This window comes from Squalius cephalus (assembly GCF_949319135.1).
Source record: "Squalius cephalus genome assembly, chromosome: 13".
Lineage (NCBI taxonomy): Eukaryota > Metazoa > Chordata > Actinopteri > Cypriniformes > Leuciscidae > Squalius > Squalius cephalus.
In genome coordinates, this window is record NC_137134.1 from 354198 (window position 1) to 362054 (window position 7857).

Below are 7857 nucleotides of genomic sequence, written 5' to 3' on the forward strand. Positions count from 1 at the left end.
ACTGGCCCCCGACTGAGCCTGGGTTCTCCCAAGGTTTTTTTTTTCTCCATTAGGTCACCTGATGGAGTTTTAGGTCACCGTCAGGTCACTTGATGGAGTTTTTTGGTTCCTTGCCACTGTTGCCTTTGGCTTGCTCAGTTGGGGATATTTTGGGAATATTAATTTATTTTTATCAATCAATAAATTCCACTAGAAACAAATCTTGTTGTATTATTTTAATTTAAAACTGTGAAGCTGCTTTGATACAATTTCTATTTGTGAAAAGCGCTATACAAATATATTTGACTTGACTTGACTTGACAATTCAACTGTTTTTTTAATTGTTGGAGATTGTAATGTACACTTGTGCTGTGGGCAGGATGTGGTTTCCAGAGAGTTTGTAAATATGACTGATTCTTTTGATCTGACACAGTGGGTCAAAGGGCCAACTCATAGGTTGAGCCATACATTAGACCTGGTTTTGTCTTTTAACCTGCACATTCAGGACATTATTATTGACAAAGTAGTTTTTTTGAAGCTGTTGATTGGTCAAACATGCAATGGCAAATTTCTCATTTACTCCTGATAATAAGTCATCTGAGGATATTCATTACAGCTACAGTAAACTCTGAAGACCAATTATAGCCATTATGGTTTTCTGTTGAGTAAATGTGCACCTGAGGGTGCTGTTAACACCTGTGCTGAATGCAGAGATGATCTATTCATCAGAGGTGTGAAAGCAACACATCCAAACACACAGTGAAGGGACTGATGCAGGTGCCAACAGTACAGAGAAACATATAAAAAAAATCAAAGAGAGCTGATGATCTTCTCCGTCAGACATTGTTAACAATAACTATTGTGACAGCCTGATTCATTTCTCTCAGAAAGTGTTGTTTAAACTACTGCAACTATCACATTATTAACAACAATTAAATTTACAACAACATAAATCTTAATATTTGGCATGTGTAAGCGGCTTTTATGATACTGTTATGGTACTTGTGACGTGAATGTAGACCACCCGTTGCAGTGTTGTCTGTACGAACCAATATGTGCTTGTCCTGCAGCAACGGTCAAAACCGGCGCAGAGCCAGCAGTACTGCTGGCAACACGAGGCAGTTGATATGTCACTGCAGTCAAGGTCCTGTCCAGGAGCCCGAGACTACGTGCCCGTTGCATATAGCGCCCCAGCCCATTCCACCAAGGTGGTCATTGTCTGGCCGAGGACCCGCGCTGTGACTGTACTGCAGTTCCTGCACCAACCCCGGCTCAGAACTACCCTCGTGCTGCTCTTTTAGTGTTTTGACCTGGTGGACTTGCAGAAAGGCCGTAGTATGCAAGGCAGAGGCAGCCTGTCCAGCGGAGGCAGTCACTTATTTCCAGGGGTTTCAGTACAGTGTAAAAATTGTGACGTTGTAGAGTAAGCGTTCTCCTAATTCCGATTTTGCATAGGTCACCGGTCATGCGCAATAAGTGTATGAGGATACACCAACAGTGTTTTCTTTTTTGCCGCTAATAGAAACAAGGTTCAAATTGATTATTTATGTCATGTCAAAGTAAATTATTTCAAAGTCACATGTGAGATATTACACAATCACGCTATTAAAATGTCTGATTCCTGCAATCTGTGTTTACAGGGGTTACACATGAGATACCTGTCCTAACTGAGTTACATGTTCATCAGATACCTGTGTGTGTTTACAGGGGTTACACGTGAGATACCTGTCCTAACTGAGTTACATGTTCATCAGACACCTGTGTGTGTTTACAGGGGTTACACATGAGATACCTGTCCTAACTGAGTTACATGTTCATCAGATACCTGTGTGTGTTTACAGGGGTTACACATGAGATACCTGTCCTAACTGAGTTACATGTTCATCAGATACCTGTGTGTGTTTACAGGGGTTACACGTGAGATACCTGTCCTAACTGAGTTACATGTTCATCAGACACCTGTGTGTGTTTACAGGGGTTTCAGGTGAGATACCTGTCCTAACTGAGTTACATGTTCATCAGACACCTGTGTGTGTTTACAGGGGTTACACATGAGATACCTGTCCTAACTGAGTTACATGTTCATCAGACACCTGTGTGTGTTTACAGGGGTTACACATGAGATACCTGTCCTAACTGAGTTACATGTTCATCAGACACCTGTGTGTGTGTACAGGGGTTACACATGAGATACCTGTCCTAACTGAGTTACATGTTCATCAGACACCTGTGTGTGTTTACAGGGGTTACACATGAGATACCTGTCCTAACTGAGTCACATGTTCATCAGACACCTGTGTGTGTGTTTACAGGGGTTACACATGAGATACCTGTCCTAACTGAGTTACATGTTCATCAGACACCTGTGTGTGTGTTTACAGGGGTTACACATGAGATACCTGTCCTAACTGAGTTACATGTTCATCAGACACCTGTGTGTGTTTACAGGGGTTACACATGAGATACCTGTCCTAACTGAGTCACATGTTCATCAGACACCTGTGTGTGTGTTTACAGGGGTTACACATGAGATACCTGTCCTAACTGAGTTACATGTTCATCAGATACCTGTGTGTGTTTACAGGGGTTACACGTGAGATACCTGTCCTAACTGAGTTACATGTTCATCAGACACCTGTGTGTGTTTACAGGGGTTTCAGGTGAGATACCTGTCCTAACTGAGTTACATGTTCATCAGATACCTGTGTGTGTTTACAGGGGTTCCCTTTCAAAAGCTACAATCGATGCTGCGCTGCTCAGCGCATCGAGAACGTCTTTAAGTGTGACCAGCTGTGAATATAGTGTGTAGACACGTCAATAGAATTGACCCGGAGGTAATATAGCCTCGGTCGATGACGTCATCGGCCCGCACCCGCGACGCAAGGCTATAAATGGATGAGCCGCAGGTGCATCGTCAGGTCTTTTGTTTTCAGACCACTCTGTGTATGTGTGCGTCAAGCAATCTCTCTCTCTACAAAACTCACTTCAGATCTTTGTTAGGAGTTAGTGTTCAAAACTGGCAGTGTGCAGATTTCTCTCTTTCTCATCTCAACACAAGTGAAAAGAGTTCAAGTTAAAGAAATCAGCCAGTTAAAAATGAGTCAGAGTAAGCGCTGTGTCCCTCCATGTTCTCGTCCTATGTCAGAACTGGATACACACACCTACTGCTTTGTTTGTTTGGGGAAAGAGCATGCTGCCCTTGCGTTTGAGCATGGTGATTACGAGCACAGTGGAATGTTCACAGCGGTGTGTGGAAGGCCCATACAGAAATGTAATATATGTCAATATATGTAAATTACATATATAATGTTAGTGCCCATGTATGTCTGCTGCATATATGAGAATATATGCAAAATTCATATATGTAAAACACATATACATATATGAAACATATATTTCAAAATATATCAAAAATGGCCGTTTTCATGTAAGTGCCATATATTTTCCCGTATATGCACATAAATGTGAAATATATGTAAGACGCATATATGTATACACGCATATATGGCGCATATATGTATACACGCATATATGGCGCATATATGTATACACGCATATATGGCGCATATACTGTATGTATACACGCATATATGGCGCATATATGTATACACGCATATATGGCGCATATATGTATACACGCATATATGACGCATATATTTATACATGCATATATGTACTTATTTCTATAGTACATACTTTCACATGTATTAGGGATACAAACCTTATATCTGAATGCCTTGAAATTAAATGCCCATAGTTGGAGATTGTCTATTGTGTGAATACCAAATATAGTATTTTAATACAATAATGCAGTGTTTTCTTTGTCATTTTTGACAAATACATCCACAAAGTACCATAACCATATGCCACAGCTTTAAAAATGCATCAGTATCACATGCATGTACACTGTAAAACTTTTCACTGTAAATTTACAGTTAAATACTGGCAGCTGGGTTGCTATCCACATACTGTATTTTTACAACACTACTACAGTAAACAGCATTTACAGTACTCCACTGTAATTACCAAATACAGTATATACCACATTTTACATTAAACTTGTCGACAGCAATAAATTGTATTTTTACAGGGAATACTGCTTTTATTATTACATAATTAAAATATTATACTTTAAGGTTTCATAAGAGTAGTCACACTAGGAAAAAGAAAACATTTTCTGGGTTTTAAAACATTTATTTAGTTAAATTGCCTTCTGTGAACATGTTGGCTGAATTACTTTTTAAACATAAAATGCAATTTTAACACTTAAACAGGTAACAGTTAGCACTTAATTAAAGGAATAGTTCACCCAAAAATTTAAATTAGCACATGATTTACTCACCCTCAAGTCATCCTAGGTGTATATGACATTATTCTTTCAGACGAATACAATCAGAGTTCTATTAAAAAATGTCCTGGCTCTTCCAAGCTTTATAACGACCATAGTCCATAAAAGTGCAAACGAAATCCCATTCAAAGTCTGCAAGGTTTCGCAGAAGTGAGGACACCTGTAGGCTTACAGTGGTGTTCTTGTTTTGCACAACTTGGCCAGTTTTCTTTGAAGTTACTTGTCCTTTCTTTGTTTTTGATCCACGTTCAGGATTGATGTCAAGAAAGCGTCTAAAAGGCAGAAAAAAACAACAATTAAATATTATTAACTGAGTGTATATATTTTGACAAAGAGAGACAGCACAAAAGCGGTCTAAAACTGAACAACATGAAAAAAATAAAATAAATGCAATGTTGGATGTTGTGAAAAAAAAAATGCAATGTTGGATGTTGTGATCAATAACTGATATTTTTTCTGCCCTGGTAAAATACATCAACTCAATGTGTCTGTTTACATGCACACTGTCAACTAACTAAATTTTTGGAAGTGGGGTTGCCAGATTTAAAGTTTTATTCTACAACTTTTGTCTACTCATCACCCAGCTCATTAACAATATCATGCCCTCATCCGGTGCCATCAGAGTATCAGTGGAAAGGCAGTCTTTAGACTCTCCGTTTATATAGAGCACACACTGCCAGAATCCAGCCCAAACCTTTGTGACAGAAATAATTTAACTTAATTGCAAGCCTTGCAATGTTTATTGCATATATGACAACATGATTTACCAGACTAAAATGCATGTTTGCACCCAAAAATTTTAATTCTGTCATTATTACTCACCCTCAAGACTTTTGTTCATCTTCGGGACACAAATGAAGATATTTTTGATGAAATCTGATAGTTTTGTCCTTCCATTGATATCAATATCATTGCAACTGTCAAAGCCCAGAAAAGTGGTAAAAACATTGGTAAATATATAGCTACAGTGGTTCAACCTAAATATTATGAAGCAGGGTTTCTGCACATTTTTTAAAGTCAAATTTAAGGCTTTTTAAGACCTTTTTAAGACCCGAAGAAATCAAAATTAATACCATGCATTAGGGGTGAGCAATATTGACAAAATATGTCTCGATCGATATTTTCAAAGTTTTCTTGATAATAATTAGATAACATTTTACGGATTGTGTTTCTGTGCTTGGTGCCATGGCTTGTTTAGGCCTGTTGACAGCTGACTGACAAAGATATTCATATTCTATGCAGTGGTCAGTTTACAGCAGTGACAGAAATTAACATTTTTTATTAAGGGGTAATATATTTGCCACCTTAAATTGATTTCAAGGGGCATTTTCACCTATATACGGACATTTGTAGAAGTTTCAACAAGATATCTTTCACATCTACTGCAGTCAGATTCACCCGTGTTCACTCAGAAGGAATCACTCACATGGCTGGGCACTTGTATGACACATCAAGGATGTTAAGAGGCTAAAAGCAGGTTTAAAAATTGAAGTCAACAGGGTGCAAATTTTAAAAAGAGGATAACACGGTGTAGGCAACACCGATTTTTGTCGTTGTTTTCTGTATTGACAGCACTCCAAATTTACAAAAAAATTAGCTCAATGTTAAAATTGACCGGAGTTCTCCTTTAAGGTTGCACTAGTTACATGGATTATTTAAACAATGTTTTTACTAGCTTTCTGGGCCTTAAAAGTTGCAAAGACGTTGCTGTCTATGGGTGGTTCAGAAACCTCTCAGATTTCATCAAAAATATCTTAATTTGTGTTCTGAAGATGAACGAAGGTCTTACAGGTTTGGAACGACATGAGGGCGAGTAATTAATGACAGAATTTTCACTAATCCTTCAACTGAAAACAACTTGCACCGATATATCTTAAAATATATGACTGCCACTGTTTTATCTCAAGATGCACACCAGTAATGTTTTTTTTTTTTAATGATACATTATTATAAAAGCTGCTTAAATACCCTAATTTTATTAAGGCCTAGACCTGGCTTAAGCTAAGCCCTGTATGGAAACCAGGGCCATACCAGTAGTCAACATAATAAATACTGTCAAGTCAAGGTTAGTGACACAATTCAGTCTAATATATATATATATATATATATATATATATATATATATATATATATATATATATGAATGGCAAATATGCCAATGACTAACCTCTGACCAAACTCAAGGTGCTGCCTCTTCCTGGTACTGCAAGCTGAAGTTATAGGAGGAGGCAAACAGCGCTGCCAGGCCAGTGATGAAGAGGCTGTGATCCTTCACACACACCTTGACCTTCCAAACTTAATATCCAGCACTGGTTGCTTAGAGATTGACCTGTAATGGAATAAAAAAGAAAAAAAAAAAAAAGAATAAATAAATAATATTAATAATTAAAATAACTACTGTGGGTTCCACTGTGGTTCGATGTAGTTGTCTATTCATAGTTCTATGAATTAAATTTTTCAACTAAAAATTAAAATTGGTTAGAATGCTAAAATGCACTGGCATATAATTTTGTTTGTTTTAAGCATAAACTCACTTAATTTTGACTTATTCTTTCAGAAAACAAGACAATTTTTACGTGTCTAATAAATGCTTCTTCATGTAAGAATTGTAGATATCTGGACTGGAAACAAAATAAAAACACTAATTAAGAAAAACATATTTTGCAGTAGGGTGAGTAAATGATGGCTTTTCATTTTAGGTTTCATCTACCCCTTTAATGTTTACATACCAGGAAATAAGTCGTGGACTTTCTGGCAAATGGACATCAGCGATGCAAATTTCTGAAACAATTTTTAAAAAGGACAGCACAACCTTGATCAACAGAACCCAAAACATAAAACATATTACAAATTAATGAGATTTGCTGAATAATCTCTACTTATCTGCTTGAAGGATAACACCGTCTAACTTCTTTGAATTAGGGAGTAGTTGTAGGACCATGGGATGGCAATCAGGAACAGGCCTACTACATTTGAAAACAGCATTAGGAACATGGATTTTCATGTGCTAGCAAAATTCTGACAACGATTCAAAAGCACGATCACAGAACTGACAGAATTTGACAGCATTTTTTTTTTTTTTACAACCTAGACTATAACTGTAACACTACTTAAAAGCACTTACATTAACAATGGCCATCAGATTACAAAGCCTAAAACGAAAAAAATATCAAATGCACGTCATGCAAATAGCATGGTAAAGGTTGTCTATTATATGAAATGTCGAAGTTAACGTTACTTGGTAAACAGGTGGAACAGAGTCAGTGAATTGCTTGCGCGGCCACGGTAGTAAACCGCGTTCGCAAAATCAAACCAAATACGTGAAAACAATGTAGAAATGCGAACGCAAAAAAAAAAAAAAAAACTTATATATTGGCTTACCGTATCACTCAGTTGAACAATTCTCCATCTTCTCAAACTCTAAATCCCACTTATCGTCACGCGCAGGTTAGATTATTCAATGACAAATTCTTCCATCCGTCTTCAGGTAGCTGCTACCGTTAACGTCGTCCATTTTCTGCTGCGTCACA

The 7857-nt window shown here is 37.4% G+C and overlaps 1 long non-coding RNA gene across 1 annotated transcript; it reads right to left on the reverse strand.

The window, feature by feature from the left end:
• Positions 1-4119: 4119 nt before the first annotated feature.
• On the reverse strand, positions 4120-7093 carry LOC307170234. The gene is made up of 3 exons (XR_013823316.1): positions 7057-7093; positions 5150-5244; positions 4120-4599 (listed from the first exon to the last, which is right to left on the reverse strand). It is a non-coding gene; the product is annotated as an uncharacterized lncRNA (long non-coding RNA).
• Between the last annotated feature and the right edge of the window lie 764 nt (positions 7094-7857).